This window comes from Cryptomeria japonica, chromosome 6, assembly GCF_030272615.1.
Source record: "Cryptomeria japonica chromosome 6, Sugi_1.0, whole genome shotgun sequence".
Lineage (NCBI taxonomy): Eukaryota > Viridiplantae > Streptophyta > Pinopsida > Cupressales > Cupressaceae > Cryptomeria > Cryptomeria japonica.
Window position 1 is genome coordinate 139,916,173 of NC_081410.1, and position 18,357 is coordinate 139,934,529.

Consider the following 18,357-nt stretch of genomic DNA (forward strand, 5'->3'; position numbering starts at 1 on the left):
GAACTAGTTTGAGGATGAGCAACCCAAATCCACAATCCTCCCTTCTACACTTAGCCAAATTTTGAATCCAAAAACCAACTTTTCAAAATGCATAGTCTCCAAAAATGGAGAGTGCGTGATTACCCACAAAATCTCTCAGTCTTGCCTAAGAAGACCTCAGTGAGAATTCTCACAGGTTTCTAAAAATTGAAAAAGGAAAAAGTAAGAAAAAGATCAAACAAGGATCTCTCATCAAAAAGGAAGGTTATCTAACCTAGATGGCACCTTCTAATTTTGAATTTTCGCACATCTTAGAAAACCCACTTTTTGGGATGACTAAACAGTCACATGGGAGTAGACACATGCCTAAAAACACTCCTAACCCATAGGTATACTTTATGGACTTTAGGAAACACCTTTAAACTACCCCTAGGAGTCCATTTGACCCCTTATAAACCCATCTGAAGTTAACTTTCGGGTCAAACCTGAGTTGACCACTTCAAAGACTCTCTACCCAAGGAAATTTTAGAACCACATTCAAATGTTTGAAAAAGCTATAGTTAAACAACTCCCTTCAAGAGACAAGTCAAAATTCAAGACATAAATGAACACATGTGTCAAGTGACACAATAAAATACATTACAAAATTACACATGGAAATTGTCTCTTGTTGGATTTAAATAAATAAATAATAAAATTTAACACACATGCATCATTTACTATTACAAATAAAATTTGATATATACAGGGTGTTGTCTCTCTAAATAGACAACCCCTGGCTTTACGAACGTACATAGGTCTAGGTTTGGTTCTCCGTAATATTTCCATGGTCACATGGATAATTTTCCTGCTCATCTCAATTACACATTAGTACTTCCAAATAACCTCATATAATATTTAAACACGTGAATAAGAATACACGTCAAACACTTTGCATACAATTGATATTAAACAAAATCAATATATCTTGTATCAAACTAAATCCACCTAAGCAATTATCATAATCCTCATAATTTTGATCCATACATAAAATATGCATCCTATTTCTATCATCATAGTAAAGTTGTGCAATTCCAATAATGACATACATCATCACAAAGTAATCCTATTCTAGAATCATATAGAGTTCTATATCTATAATGCATAGAAATGAAGCATTGATATATATCAATGTTATCCAAATCATGAAATCATATAAGTTCCAAATCCATAATGCATAAAAATAAAGCATCCATAATATTGTCAACATGAAAAATACTGAAATGCTAGGATGAGTCGGGATAGGGCCTCACACCCTCCCCCTCTAGGCATGAACTTCCTCCTAGAGTTCATCAAAAAGATGGGGGTACTGTGATCTCATACGTGTTGTGTCCTCCCATCAAGTTGTAACCTCATCATAGCAATCCCACTGGACCCTAACCTGGTCCAGCTCTCGACCTTGAATGGCCAACATCCAATGTGCCAAAATGAGAATGGGCTCCAAAGCTAGTTGCCTTTCTGACTCCACCTACAAGGCATCCCAATATAAAATATGAGACTCATCAAAGATATACTTCCTCAAAATTTATACATGAAACACATCGTGGATGCATGATAGGCTAGGTGGCAACTGGTCCTATCCTCTCAAGGATCTCAAATGGTCCTACAAAGCGAGGTGTGAGCTAAGAACCCTTTCCATAACGGATTGGACTCTTATGCAGTTGCAGTCTCAAAAAGACTCTGTCTCCAACCAAGTAGCTATGATCTATCCTTTTCGCATCTGCATACTTCTTCTGTCTATCATGTGCCTCTCTAAGATGCTACCTAATCAAATCCACCTATTGTTCCATATCCTGAACTATATCAGGACCAATAGAAACTCTGTCCTCTATGTGGTCCCAACTCAATGGTATCCTATAAGGCCTGTCGCATAATGCCTAATAGGGTGACATTCCCAACGAAGTGTGATGCCCATTGTTATAGGCAAACTCCACTAAGAGAAGGTACTCTTCCCATCTAGTCTGATGATCCATGACGTACATGCGAAGCATATCCTCTAACACCCAGTTAACCCTCTCTGTCTGACCATCCATTTTTGAATGATAGGTTGTACTGAAGTTGAGCTTGGTGCCCATAGCTGCCTATAATGCCTTCCAAAAGGAAGAAGTGAAGAGAGAATCCATGTTAGAAATGTCTTGTGTGGAAAGTCATGAAGTCTGAAAATGTCTCACAAGAACACCTATGTTACTACTGGTGCTATGAAGGTAGTCTGAACTGGTGAAAAGTGGGCCACTTTTGTCAACTTGTCAACTGTCACCAAGATGGCATCATGGCGATGAGATAACATAGGAAGACCAATGATGAATTCCATGGATATAGTATCCCACTTCCACTCTGGTATAGCATGAGACTCAAGCAACCCACCTAGATGGTAGTGCTCCGCCTTGACTCTCTGACACTCGAGGCATCGGGCTACTAACTCAGCAATGAGCTGCCAATGATATAACTGTCTCAAGTCAGCATGCATCTTCTTAACTTTGGGATGTGTTGCATAAGGATCTCTATGAGCCTCCGTGATAATGAACTCTCACAATCCCCTAGAAGAAGGTACATAGATGTGCCCTCTATGGTGTAATAGTCTATCAGACTCTAAGGAATAATCCACATATTTCCCTTCTAGAGTATCCTGAGATCATATCACCTAACAAACCTCTAAATACCATCCATCCTCTAGCAACTGCCGCAATATCCAATCTCTCAAATCCATACCCATAGATATGGTGTATATCTCATGACGTCTCCTACTCAAGGCATCTGCAACTACGTTTTCTTTCCCTTTGATGTAGTGAATGTCAAAATCATATTCACACAAGAACTCCATCCATCTCCTCTGACGTGCATTAAGGTTCAATTGAGTGAATATGTACTGAAGGCTCTGATGGTCTAAATGAAGCTCAAAATGATGACCCAAAAGGAAGTGTCTCCACCTCACAAGTGCATGCACTACTGCAGCAAGCTCAAGGTCATGAGTAGGGAAGTTAAGCTCATGAGTCTTAAGCTTCCTAGACTCAAAAGCTATAGCCCTACCATCCTGCATAAGGACTGCTCCTAAACCCTCTAGGGAAGCATCTGTGCAAACCATGAAGTTAGCTGAGGGATCTAGTACTACAAGGATAGGTGCGCTAGTAAGTGCCTTTTTGAGTTCCTGAAAGGCCCTCTCACACTTCTCTGTCCACTCAAATTTCTTCCCTTTACACTGAAGAGAAGTAATGGGATGTGTGACTCTAGAGAATCCCTCAACAAAGCGTTGGTAATAACCTACTAAGCCCATGAAGCTTCTGACCTCTGTCACACTGGTTGGCATTGGCCAATCCATAATAGCTCTGATCTTTGATGGGTCAACTAAGATCCCATCACCAGAAATAACGTACCCAAGGTACTTGACCTCTGAATGAAAGAAAGCACACTTTGACAAATTGCCAAACAACTGATTGTCCCTCAAACACTGCAAAACCTATCTCAGGTGCTCCTCATGCTCCTCCTCATTCTGAGAATATATCAATATGTCATCAAGGAACACTATCACAAAACGGTCAAGAAATGTGCGGAATACCACATGCATGAGGCTCATGAAAATAGCTAGAGCATTCGTAAGACCAAATGGAACCACGGTGAACTCATAGTGGCCATATCTAGTGCGAAATGTGGTCTTGTGGATATCACTTTCCATTATTCTCAACTGATGGTATCTTGACTTCAGATCAATTTTGGAAAATACTTTGGCACCCTGAAGATGGTCGAATAAATCATTGATCCTAGGTAAGGGATATCAGTTCTTGATGGTTACTTTGTTCAACTGATGATAATCCATGCATAACCGAAGAGATCCATTCTTCTTCTTCACGAAGATGACTGGTGCACCCCAAGAGGATACACTAGGATGAATGTGACCCTTCTCTAGGAGTTCCTCAAGCTACATCTTGAGCTCATTAAGCTCATTTGTGGTCATCCTATAAGGTGCTCTTGAAATTGGCTCAACTCTTGGTACAAGGTCTATATGAAAGTCAATCTCTCTATGGGACGACATTCTAGGTAGCTCTGAAGGAAACACATCTGAATATCCCTTAAGGATAGGATGGTCATCAATCAATGTTTATTTTTCATCCTCTTCCTCTCTATCACTGATGGTGATGGAAAACAACTGACATCCCTTTCACATGCTCCGCTTAAGTTGCATTACGGAAATCATACGAAGAGACACGCGCCTCTAAATCTCAGTGATTACTATGGGTGAACCCTGATCATCCTCACACTCGATCTCTTTCCAACGGCAATCCATCTTGGCTCTGTGGGCATAAAGCCAGTCCATGCCAAGTATGATGCCATATGATCCAAGTGGTGTAACTCTAAGGTCTACTAAGGTGGTGGTATTTCCAATCTGAAGCTAACATGCCCTATCCTTTGATTCCACTGACACTCAAGCCCCCTGAAGCTAACTCCACTTCCCAACTGACACCTTGTATAGTTGCCACTAGCCCGCAACACTCCACAGCAAAAGGAGATATAAAGGAGTTAGTAGCTCCTGAATCAAATAATATAGATACACTATTACCTCTGATCATACCTACAGCCTCAATGACTGTGGCCTGGTGCTCTGCCTGACGATTGTCAACCGCTGCGAAGACTCTATGGGACATGCCCATATCTCCAACTGTAGGCTCTGATGCTGCCATCCTCTGATTCCTTTCCATCTGACCCTAAGGACACTCTCTCACCATGTGCCCCATGGCTCCACACTTGAAACAAGCACCACGTGCTTGAAACTAGATGCCCCAAGGCCTAGAAAAAGACTATCCCCCTATCCTGCTAGAACCACTATACCCACCCTGGAGGATTGCTGAGTCCTTGCCAGAGGTGTGTAAGGAACCTAAGATTGTTGATCTTGCCTCTGACCCTGAGACTACCACTGCTTGGGCTTTGCGCCCTGCTAACTTTGTGGAGGCCTCTGCCTCTAGTTCTGTTGTGACTGTTGTAGAGGAGGGGGTTTGGAGAATCTTGATATGTGCCTATTATTACCCTTCCAATGGGGTTTTTGAAACTCGTATGTCTGGGGTATAGGGTTTCGATTCTAGAACCGATCCCTTGTATCCTGTGGCTTGACCTAAATCTCCTCTACTATCAAAGCCATCTCCACAACAACCCGAAGGCTCTCTAGAGCGGATATCCTCACTAGTCCTGCTATGCCGACATTCAGCCCTCTGATAAAATGATTGATGAGAAGCTTCTCATCTTTCAAGTAGTTCACATATGGCAAGAGCTTGAAGAACTTGCTCTCGTACTGGGTCACTGAGAGACCCTTCTACTGGAGGTCATGGAACTCGTCTATCCTACATTATCTGTAATGCTCTGACAAGTACCTCTCCCTGAACCTCTTTGTAAAAATCTCCCATGTGAGAGTATCAGCAACCAAACCACACTTGTATTCCTCCTATCTCCACCATGTGGAGGTCGTTGCTCTCAATAGGTGGACTGCTACGCATGCCTTTAGATTGCCCTCATAAGAGCGCAATGCAAAGCACTTATCTAGGCTCAAAAGCCAAGCCTCTACTTCTACCTCGTCGATAGATCCCCTAAAAGATGGTGGCTGGAGACGCATAACCTCTCTGATTAAATCCCCTGGATCCCGACATGATCTCTCATAATAAACTAGCTCTGCTACTGGAGGTGGTCTTGGTAGGTGAACGGACTCGGGTTCATGCCCAGCGTGACTCTCTACGGGATTAGGAGGTGGACTCCTACTCCGTTCCATATCTGTCGATCTATGGCTCCCTGAGTTCTAGTTTTCAACATGATGATCCTCCGCTTGAATCCTTTCTTGGACTATCCCTATCAGGTTCTGGAGTGCTTCTAAGATATCTCAGTTTGGGTCAACTGGTTGTTCGGGAGGGGCCTCTGGGTTCCTTTCCGGAACCGATTCCTCCCTATCGACCTCTTCGCGTGCTATACTTTCACACCTAGGGCCTCTACCATGTGTGTGAGCTTGTCGCATAGTTGGAGGCATCCTTATGAGAAAATAAAATAAAATGAAATAAATAAATAATTTTTTAGAGAAGAATTTAATTAATTAAAAATAAATATAATAAAATAAAATTAATTAATTAACTAATTAAAGCGAAACATAATGGAGAAAGGTTCCTTGTGTTGGAAACCTTGCTCTGATACCAAAATGTCATGCCCAAACTTTTGGGCACAAACGGGATAAATTTTTTTTTTTAAATAACAACCTATAACATTAAATTTGTCTAAACGAAACGCACTATCAAGTTTTGTCTTAACTATGTTTTGAGTTAACTCTAGCCACTAACTCAAGTAAGCAAAAATAATTTAAAATTAAATGTGGAATACTAAATGAATTATTTTATTATCTCATCAATTTTAATCAATAACTTAATTTAATCAAAACTTTCTAAATTGTTTGACGAAGACAATATTAATCCCTAATAACCATTAATTGTTTTTAGGAACTAATTAAATTAGTCCTAGCACTTAGATTTATTAATGCCTGTATTTTATTTTAAAAATAATTAAAATGTAGTTAAATTAATTCGACTAAAGGGTCAATTAAATCCATAATGAAAATTGTCTTATAAAGTTTAATCTGAAAACCTATATCTAGGTGGACAAAAAAAAAATTTCCCCATAGCCAAAAATAACTTGTCAAATTCGTTATAAAATTTTCTAAAAGATTAAATTTCATAAATATTTTAAATTTAAAAATCATTCTTAAATATACCCATATATATATATATATATATATATATATATATATATACATATATATATATATATATACATATATATATATATATATATATATATATATATATATATATATATATATATATATAATTCTTTTGTTTCCTAAATAGCATCAAACCCTAAATCTTAAGTTATAAGGAAATTATATTAACAACATTATTAAAATATTTCCCTTTTTTTTTCAATATATATATTTCCTTTTTTTTATACTTCAAATATATTTACCCTAACCCAAACCGGGTTAGGGTTTATTTTATTTGTTGCAGGTTTGGGATTTTTACCATGGCACCCCCTTTTTTTTCTTATTGCAGAGCTTAAAGGGGCTGCGGGACACACAGAGGGCAGTGGAGAGGTAGAATTCACGGGGGAGGACTCCCTGCAGGGACGGCCACTGCCGAGCCTGTGGGTCATGGCCCACAGAGGCAGCCTTGGATGTCATTGTGGGACGCGGCTCATAGCCTGGTAGCACCGCCGCTATGGGGTGTCGCCCACAGAGGGGGGCCGAAGCCTCCACAACTATGGGTTGCGGCCTATATTGGCAACTGCGGCCACCGGCCACTGTGCAAGGGGGGGTCGAGCTCCCCGAAAACCTAAAGTCCTTTTTAAAAAATAAAAATAAAAATTCTTTTATTTATTTATTTAAAAACAATATAATATATATATATATATATATACTTATATTTACATTTAAAATATATATATATATATATATATTTTAAATGTAAATATATATATATATATATATATATTTTAAATGTAAATATATATATATATATATATTTTAAATGTAAATATATATATATATATTTTAACATTTTGACAAATTAATTAAAATATTCAGATTTAGATCAATGTATTTTTAATTTCTATATTTTAAATTCCATGTTGCTAAAATCTGAGATAAACTATGTAACTTTAGATTTATTTCCTGCTAATAAATAATTGATAGAATTTAATAAATTTATACAACTATATAAATATGTTTTTATTTAAATTAGATAGACTATTTAACTTTAGATTTTAATTTCTGCAAATAAGTAAATGACATAATTAAATAAACTTAAACAGTAGCTATATTAATCTAGAGTCATTTGAATTTAACCTTAGGGATATGCATGTAAATTCTTTAAACCATGATTTGTATTGGAGAATAAATGGTTAGGACCAGATGCTTGATTTTTCTTTCACTAACATGCAAGCTTCCCTTTCATTCTTTTCCAATAATTCATATGCTTAAAGGGGTAAAATGAGCTTTTGGATTTCTAAAATAAGATGCATACAACCATTAATATTTTAAGAACATTTTATAGCTAAAGCCCAACAGAAATATTTCATTTATGCAATAATAATTTAACATAAATAATGCATTTATTTAAGGCATTTTTAAAGTACAATATAGTCAACATTACAAGAGGGTGAGATACCCAAACTAGTCCCTCATTTCTATTAAATGAGGACTTTAAATAAAATAGATACATTTCCTTTCAAAATAGATACAACATATAGTTTCCCTTTACATTGCTGCAACTGAAAATATAAAATATTCCATTCCCAAAACTTTTTCTCTAAACAAATAAATCCAACAACTTCTACTTGTCCTTTTCTTTTCTTCCAAACAACCTACAAATAAATCATAGGCTATGACCATGCAGTGCTAACCTCCTAGCCTAGGCTTACTAGAAGCCACCCCCGAGCTTGGAGAACCAAGCCCTAGACAGGTTACAAACATGCAAACATAACAAGCAAGGGAAAAACATATAGCAAACACTTTTCCAACCAAGGCTACACTCCATCACAAAATGTGATGATTTTACATGGGTGGTAGTGGACCAAATACCTTGAGGAGACTGCAAGAATGGTTGAACACAATGCCACCTCATGGCAAACAAAGTTATTTCATAATATCATTAACCCCTCATTCCTTATTCCCCCCAAGGCATCTATGCCATACTTTCTCCCCTTATGACCCCCAAATGCACAAACCAAGCCATGCAGCAAGGGTCACAAATACACCCCTTGAGTTCGCTCTCATAAAGAGAGTCTCTCACTCAAGGGCTATCAAACTTCTACCACCCGCAAGACCATCCTAATTTCCCAAGAGTACAAGGCCTTGGTTACTCCCAAAACACAGAAAAAGCATACAAGAAAATAAAAGACAGATTGCATAATAATAATTTTCACAAAAGAAAATACAAGAGAATCATTTTCACATACAACCAAACTTTCCAACATAGACATGCAACGTTAAAAAACAAAGAGATGAACCAACCTTCAATCTATCCAAAGGTATGCTAGAACTAGTTTGAGGATGAGCAACCCAAATCCACAATCCTCCCTTCTACACTTAGCCAAATTTTGAATCCAAAAACCAACTTTTCAAAATGCATAGTCTCCAAAAATGGAGAGTGGGTGATTACCCACAAAATCTCTCATTCTTACCTAAGAAGACCTTAGTGAGAGTTCTCACTAGTTTCTAAAAATTGAAAAAGGAAAAGGTAAGAAAAAGATCAGAAAAGGATCTCTCATCAAAAGGGAAGGTTATCTAACCTAGATGGCACCTTCTAATTTTGAATTTTCACACATCTTAGAAAACCCACTTTTTGGGATGACTAAACAGTCACATGGGAGTAGACACATGCCTAAAAACAGTCCTAACCCATAGGTATACCTTATGGACTTTAGGAAACACCTTTAAACTACCCCTAGGAGTCCATTTGACCCCTTATAAACCCATCTGAAGTTAACTTTCGGGTCAAACCTGAGTTGACCACTTCAAAAACTCTCTACCCAAGGAAATTTTAGAACCACATTCAAATGTTTGAAAAAGCTATAGCTAAACAACTCCCTTCAAGAGACAAGTCAAAATTCAAGACATAAATGAACACGTGTCAAGTGACACAATAAAATACATTACAAACTTACACATAGAAATTGTCTCTTGTTGGATTTAAATAAATAAATAATGAAATTTAACACACATGCATCATTTGCTATTACAAATAAAATACGATACATACGGGGTGTTGTCTCTCCAAATAGAGAACCCTTGGCTTTACGAACGTACATAGGTCTAGGTTTGGTTCTCCGTAATATTTCCATGGTCACATGGATAATTTTCCTGCACATCTCAATTACACATTAGTACTTCCAAATAACCTCATATAATATTTAAACACAGGAATAAGAATACATGTCAAAACACTCTGCATACAATTGATATTAAACAAAATCAATATATCTTGTATCAAACTAAATCCACATAAGCAATTATTATAATCCTCATAATGTTGATCCATACATAAAACATGCATCCTATTTCTATCATCATAGTAAAGTCGTGCAATTCCAATAATGACATACATCATCACAAAGAAATTCTATTTTAGAATCATATAGAGTTCTATATCTATAATGCATAGAAATGAAGCATCAATATATATCAATGTTATCCAAATCATGAAATCATATAAGTTCCAAATCCATAATGCATAAAAATAAAGCATCCATAATAGTCTCAACATGAAAAATATTGAAATGCTAGGATGAGTCGGGGTAGGGCCTCACATTACTCAAGGAATCAAAATGTTGATCCTAAAAGAAAAACTAATGTTGATAATGGAGGCTTCACAAAGGTTAAATATACATGAAGGGTGAGCTCAAGAAGACTGAACTATGCTTCTCCAAGGAGACAAATGAGAAACAACTTCAATAATGACTGGTATGTACCTCAGTTCCATGGCTAATGTTACAAATGTAATACTTATGGTCATAGAATTGTTGATTGTAGTCTTATGCATAGGTCTCCTTCTAATTTTGAAAGTAGAAATAAATTTTCTGGTCTGAGAGATATGAGTGTTATTTTTTATCATTGTAATGGGTATGGTCACATAAGTTATGAATGTAATAAAAATGTATCTCAATCCTACAATAGATTTTCAAACTCATCATTTAATGTAAATGTAAAATGCTATCATTGTCAAAACTTGGGCCACATTCCAAAACATTGTAAGCTTAGGACAGCTAAGCAAAAGAAGATGGTGTCAACGGCTGAACATAATGCAAAATCATAATAGAATGAGATGAAGAAGAGAAGATAGAAACCAAATAAGTTTGGGTAGAAAAGATTAAAGATAAGGCTGAGTCAAGTTTGATTGTTCAAAATGCTCTACATGCTAAAAGGAAAAACATGTGGGTAGTAGATAGTGGTTTCTCTAGCCACATGACTGGTGATAAGAAGAAATTCATCAGATTAGAAGATTGGAATGGTGGTTCTATGAGGTTTGGAGATAAATCATCAATCAAAATAAAAGGAAAAGGCACTCTCAATATTAATGGTAAACTAAAAGAACATGATGTATACTATGTGGAAGGTCTGAAACACAATCTAATCAGTGCGAGTCAAATGTGTGACAAAGGATATAAGTTTACATTTGATTCAAAAGGATGCAAAATGAAAAATGAAAGCACTGGAAAACTTGTTGTTAAAGGAAAAAGGATAGATGGAAATGTGTACAACTTGAAAGAATGCTTTGAATCCCAATGCATGATAGGACAAGTTGATGAGAGCTAGCTATGGCATAGAAGACTAGGTCATATTAATTTTGATAATCCTTTTAAAGTGTGCAAGAGAGGTCATGTTAGGCACATACCTCAGATTATCAAACCAGAAAGAACCTTCTGTGATGAGTGTCAAAAAGGGAAGCGAGCTAAAGTACGCTTCAAAACTAAAGAGTACTCAACTACAAGGCCACTAGAACTTGTGCATATAGACTTATGTGGGCCTCCAAGAACATGATCCCTAAATGGAGAAAGATACTTTATGCTGCTCATCGATGATTTTTCAAGGATGACATGGGTCACCTTATTGCAAGAAAAATCACAAGAATTTGAGATATTTAAGTTCTTCAAGAAAATGGTTGAGAAGGAGAGTGGTTACAAGTTGAAATGTTTAAGATCAGATCATGGAGGTGAGTTTACATCAAATGAGTTTGAAGATTACTGTGAGATGCATGGAATCAGAAGATAATATTTAGCTCGAAGGACAACAAAACAAAATGGTGTTGTGGAAAGGAATAATAGAATAGTCAAAGATATGGCAAGGACAATGCTAAATGAAGCTAATTGAGTTGATTTATACTGGAAGGAGGTAGTTCATACAACTTTATATACATTAAATAGAGTTCAATTGAGAGTGAATAATAGAATGACACCCTATGAACTATGGTATGATAGAAAACCCTCAGTCAAGTATTTCAAGGTGTTTGGTAGCAAGTGCTTGATAAAAAGAGATGAAGATGGGTTAGGGAGTTTTAATTCAATAAGTGACGATGGTATCTTTTTGGGGTACTCTATGTTAGGTTTCGGAGACAACTGAGAGGGGGGATGAATCAGTTGTCAATGAATTTCAAACTAAAACTAACTTAACCAAACTTAATGCTTAATACCGATGAACCAAACTTTATGCCAGTAGACAATTTTAACAGTTAATTGCAGTACTGGTAAAGTTTAATGCATGAAACAGAAAGACAATAACAACCACAACACATAACACATATATTTGTATGTGGAAACCCTGTAAGGGGAAAAACCATGGTGTGAAACCTTACCCACAATCAGTTGATACTACTGCAGATAGAATGTGTGTACAATATGGAGTTTGTACATGCAGAAAGGCCAACTGCCTAGAGCTCACTGCTCAATCACAAAATGGGAGTCACACTGACTACAATTGGATGGTTAAATCCAATGATAATGTACTGCTCAAAATAGCATCTTCATATCTTGGATTTAGTATCTGTTAAGCTCTATTTTGCCTTCTTCAAACCTTCTTTCAATCTTGAATGATGTCTGCGTGTATAGCCCTGCTTATATTCACATATACCTTATTATATTCCTCTTCCACTATTCCTATTGCAATCTCACAAATGAGATCTTACATATATACCAAAACCTAAGACCAAATGAGTACGTCGGCTCACTAAAGATATTACAATGAAATCAATTACAAATGAATCAATATGTGATGCATCATGTCAGCTCAATGAATTTACAATAATAAAAAATCATCTTCATAATGTGTCATGTCGATTTGGAATAGATATGCTTGCCGGTTCATAACCTAGACCTATTTGTCGGTAACAACAAATATGCAAACCCGATTAGACCAATTAACAAATCACCAAAATAAAGTGCCCAAACAATGTCTTCAACATAACCAAGTAATCTCCAAGTCATTCCAAGTGCTAGTGAACAATATAACCTGTCAGTGAACCCGATACCGATGACTGTGCATAAGTCACCGAATCATGTCGGTGAACATAATCAAGAATCTCAAAGTGCTAATAAGTATTGACAGGTGTTGAAATCAATAACAAAACCATACCAACATATCCAAAATACCAATAATCTCCCCCTTTGGCATTGATGGTAACACAAGATGGAAAAATCATCAAAGTGCCAAAACAGAAATGCCAAATACAAAAACTAACAATCTCCAAAAAAGATCATTAACCAGAAATCAAATTACAGATACAGAGAGTAACAATCTCTCCTCAAAATATAATGTGTTTTTCCATAGATATCTCTCCCCCTTTGACATCAAATGGCAAAGCAATACAAATTGTTAGGTCCCAAATAGCTTTAGCAATAGATCTATCTGATAATCCCATGATTTGTTGATCTGACAATGTGCTCAAAAGTGCTTCTCTTTCTTTGCAATCATTTTCTTCATCTTTAGCCAAGGTTGGTGGAATAGGTTGACCTTGAGTAGGAGAAACATAAATATTATTTGTAACATCCCATATGTCCTTACCAATGTAATTTAGATGTGTCTCCATCTTGATCTTCCATATACCATAGTTGGTTCCATCAAGTTTAGGACTATCCTTCCTGAAGTAGTTAGAAGACATTGGATCTCCTCAAGTTGTTAAACTTCTGCAAAAAGAGGACTAGGCTCTGATACCAATTGTTAGGTCTCGGAGACAACTGATAGGGGGGGCATGAATCAGTTGTCAATGAATTTCAAACTAAAACTAACTTAACCAAACTTAATGCTTAATACCGGTGAACCAAACTTTATGTCGATAGGTAGTTTTAACAGTTAATTGCAGTACCGGTAAATTTTAATGCATGAAACAGAAAGACAATAACATCCACAACACATAACATAGATATTTGTATGTGGAAACCCTGTAAGGGGAAAAACCATGGTGGGAAACCTTACCCACAATCAGATGATACTACTGCAAATAGTATGTGTTTACAATATGGACTTTGCACATGCAGAAAGGTCAACTTCCTATAGCTCACTGCTCAATCACAAAATGGGATTCACATTGACTACAATTGGATGGGTAAATCCAATGATAATGTACTACTCAAAATAGCATCTTCATATGTTGGATTCAATACCGGCTAAGCTCTATTTTTTCTTCTTCAAACCTTCCTTCAATCTTGAATGATGTCTATGTGTATAGCTTTGTTTATATTTACATATACCTTATTATATTCCTCTTCCACTATTCCTATTGCAATCTCACAAATGAGATCTTACATATATACCAAAACCTAAGACCAAATGTGTACGTCGGCTCACTAAAGATATTACAAGGAAATCAATTACAAATGAATCAATATGTGATGCATTATGTTGGCTCAATGCATTTACAATAATAACAAATCATCTTCATAATGTGTTGTGCTAATTTAGAATAGATATGCTTGCTGGTCCATAACCTATACCTATTTGCCAGTAACAACAAATATGCAAACCCAATTAGACCAATGAACAAATCACCAAAACAAAGTGTCCAAACAATGTCTTCAATATAACCAAGTAATCTCCAAGTCATTCCAAGTGTCAGTGAACAACATAACCTGTCGGTGAACTAGATACCGATGACTGTGCATAAGTCACTAAATCATGCTGATGAACATAATCAAGAATCTCCAAGTACTGATAAGTGTTGACATCAATGATAAAACCATACCAACATATCCAAAATACCAACACTCTACTCACAACAAGGCCTACAAGTGTTTCAACAAAAGACTAAAGAAATTAATTGAGAGTGTACATGTTAAAGTAGATGAAGATATGCTCAAAGGAAGGCAAAACTCAATTACTCAGACTGAAGAACCATATGTTGAAGATGAATATCAATCTAAGAGTGAACATGAAGAAGAAACACTCAGCAAAACCCCAAATAGATATGTGCAAAATAATCACCCCAAGGATAAAATTATTGGTAATAAAAATGATGGTGTGCAAACTAGAAGGAAAGATAGGAACACTGAGTAGGTAAATTTATACCTTATGAAAGAGATGAAACTTAGGACATTTGATGAAGCCAGCAAGAGTGAAGAGTGGATGAAGGAAATGGAAGAAGAATGTTGCAGATAGAAAATAACAAAACATGCGAGTCAGTTCCTAGACCTATTGACAAAAATGTCATTGGGACTAAATGGGTCTACAGGAACAAGATGAATGAAGAAGGCAAGGCTAGTATGCAAAGTATATGCTCAAGTAGAAGGCATAGATTTTGAAGAAACATTTGCACCCGTTGCAAGACTTGAAGCTATAAGGATGTTCTTGGAATTCTCAGCATATAAAGAATACAAAGTATATCAGATGGATGTTAAGTCTACATTTTTGAATGGTAATCTTGAAGAAGAAGTCTACATAGAGAAACCTGAAGGTTTTCAGTTGCATGAAGATGACAACTTTGTTTGCAAATTAAAGAAAGCATTATATGGTCTAAAGCGAGCACCTAGAGCATGGTATTCTAGGTTGGATAAGTATATACATCAGCAAGGTTTCAAAAAAGGAAATGTTGACAACAATTTATATATCAAGGTAGATGGAGACCACATGATCATAGTATTAGTATATATAGATGACATCATCTTTGGGGATAATGAAGATGTTCTATGCAAAGAATTTGTTGATCAAATTCAGTCAGAATTTGAAATGTCCATTCTTGGAGAGTTATCATATTTTCTTGGTTTGCAAATATCACAATGGAATAAAGAAATTTCATATGGAAGACAACAAACCGGTTAGTACTCCCATGGTAACAGGATGCAAATAAAGCAAGAATGATGAGTCACCTAGTGTTGATCAGACCTTGTATCGATCCATGATTGGAATTCTATTGTATCTTATAGCTTCAAGGCCTAATATTGTGTAGGCAATATGCATGGCAGCAAGATTTGAAGCTGCTCCAAAGAAATCACATGTGAATGCAGCTAGAAGAATCTTCAAGTATATGCAAGGAACACTTACTTATGGCTTATGGTATCCAAAGAAAGGAGATTTCACTTTGCAAGCCTATACTGATGTTGATTGGGAAGGATGTGTAGATGGTAGGAAGAGAACCACTGGTGGAGCCTTCTTCCTTGGAGATAGATCAGTGTCATGCAATAGAAAAAAGCAAGAGTCTATTTCACTATCAATTGTTGAAGTTGAGTATATAGTTGTTGCCACATGTTGCTCACAAGTTTTATGGATGAAACAGACCTTAAAGGACCTTTGGGTATTATTTTCACATCCTATTTCTATTATGTGTGACAACTCAAGTGTAATCAGTATATCAAAGAATCCTCTCATCCATTCTAGAAAAAAGCACATTACAATCAAATATAATTTTCTTAGGGAAAACGTTGCAGAGAAAGAAGTGAAAGTTGAACATGTTTGTATTGGTGAGAAAATAGCTGATATATTTACTAAGCCACTACCCAAGGATACTTTTGAGTACTTGAGACAGAAATATGGTGATGTCTCACCCTCCTTCTGCACTTAATGCATTGATATGATATCCATGGTTCAAGGGGAGCATATTGTTTCTACACTTTCCACCTTGAAATTCATCTACTGTCTCAATGGGAGTTTTGAATTTTTGTAAGAAGTAATGGCACTTCTCTTTATATTGTAATAATGGTTCATCTAGCTACGGGCAATAGAGATCAAGAAGTTGTAAACGAAATTTCTAATGTATTGTAGATATGTGTAATGCCCTGCCAGAAACCCTAAAGGAAAACAATACAATCTATGCAGCTAAGGGTAAAATAATTTTTTTTTTAAAGTACAAGTGCATTAATTAAAACCATTGCACGAATAATAACACAACAAAAGTCTAACACCTAATTCCTTAAGGGTTACCAATGAAGATTACTTCGTAGATTATATTAGCACCACGAAAAATCCTATTATTCAGCTATTTTAGAAAAATTAAATGTTTAAGATGAAATCAACACATAAATCTAATTTCCATAATGAAAGAATCATAGTACTCCAATGCATTTATTTCTCATAGATCATATATACAAATGATTAAAGCAATTGAATTAACAAACATTACAATGATTCTTTTTTTCAATATCTATAAATATATGGTTACCACAAATACCACAGATTACAAAGTTACAATATCAAGGTTACACAAAAGTTTAATACAATGACCACAAGGTCTCAGCTGAACAATGATCATGAACATGAGCTGGTACATGAACCACGAACCAAGAATACACTAGCGAAGCCCTTCCTCACCTAAAGATACATTCCAGAACATCCGATGGGAAGTGACACTACCACCCAACCATGTGATCCCGAAATGGAACCACCCCACCGTGCTAGGAGATAGTAGAAAACCCTCAAGAAAGTAAAGTAAGAAAAGTATGAAAGAAATACATGACTCCGCAAACATTCATGTGACTCAACTCACAAACACTAGTGACTCTAAGGAGAGAGTGTCATCGCATAGCTTAAGATGGATACCATGGTATAGCCTCCTAGGTCCCGACTCTCTGTCCTGGTAACCTCTCCCAGCTTTTGGCTCCAATTAAGTCTCATGCAAACCCTACCAATCCTTTCGTGAAGGCAAGGTGGTAAGTTTTCCATTCCAGGCCTTCTCATAGCATTATAAGCCCTGTACAAGCACTACACCTATGCATGAGGCACATTATCTTAATTAATGTTTATTCTAACCAACCCCTAATCAATTATTAGGTTATCACTTTTTAACTGACTTCTGATGGGTTATCCTGTCATCCACTTCGGGCGTGGCCCCCACTCAAAAGCCACTCTCTCTCATAGGACACTATAGGAAAAGTCTCTCTATGAGAACTCTATGGCGAAACAGACAACCATACCTAATCCTGACAAACCACAGGTGAAGGATACATGATTTACTAACCAAAGGTTGACCATTTGGACAAAACACACAATGGCTCACATCCATAAAGTTATACATCGACACCTGACCAAGGAAACATAATAACATAGGACACAACGGTAATGCAACAAGAATTGGAATTTAAACTTGACAGAAAAAACCATTTACACATGATCCTAACATAGGCAATCTTTCCTTAAAACAGTCAAATGCATAAGCAACTTGCAAATAAAGACTTCCAGAAAATAAGAATTACAACTATATTAATACACTATTTAATAAGTCATAAACCTAATGTTTCAACAATAAGCCATTACTCCCCAAACTCTCCTAGAGAAGCGACTAATAAGTCTTAATACCTAGGTTCTGAATGCAAGCATAAATTTCTTTCATATAATAAAAAGTGTGC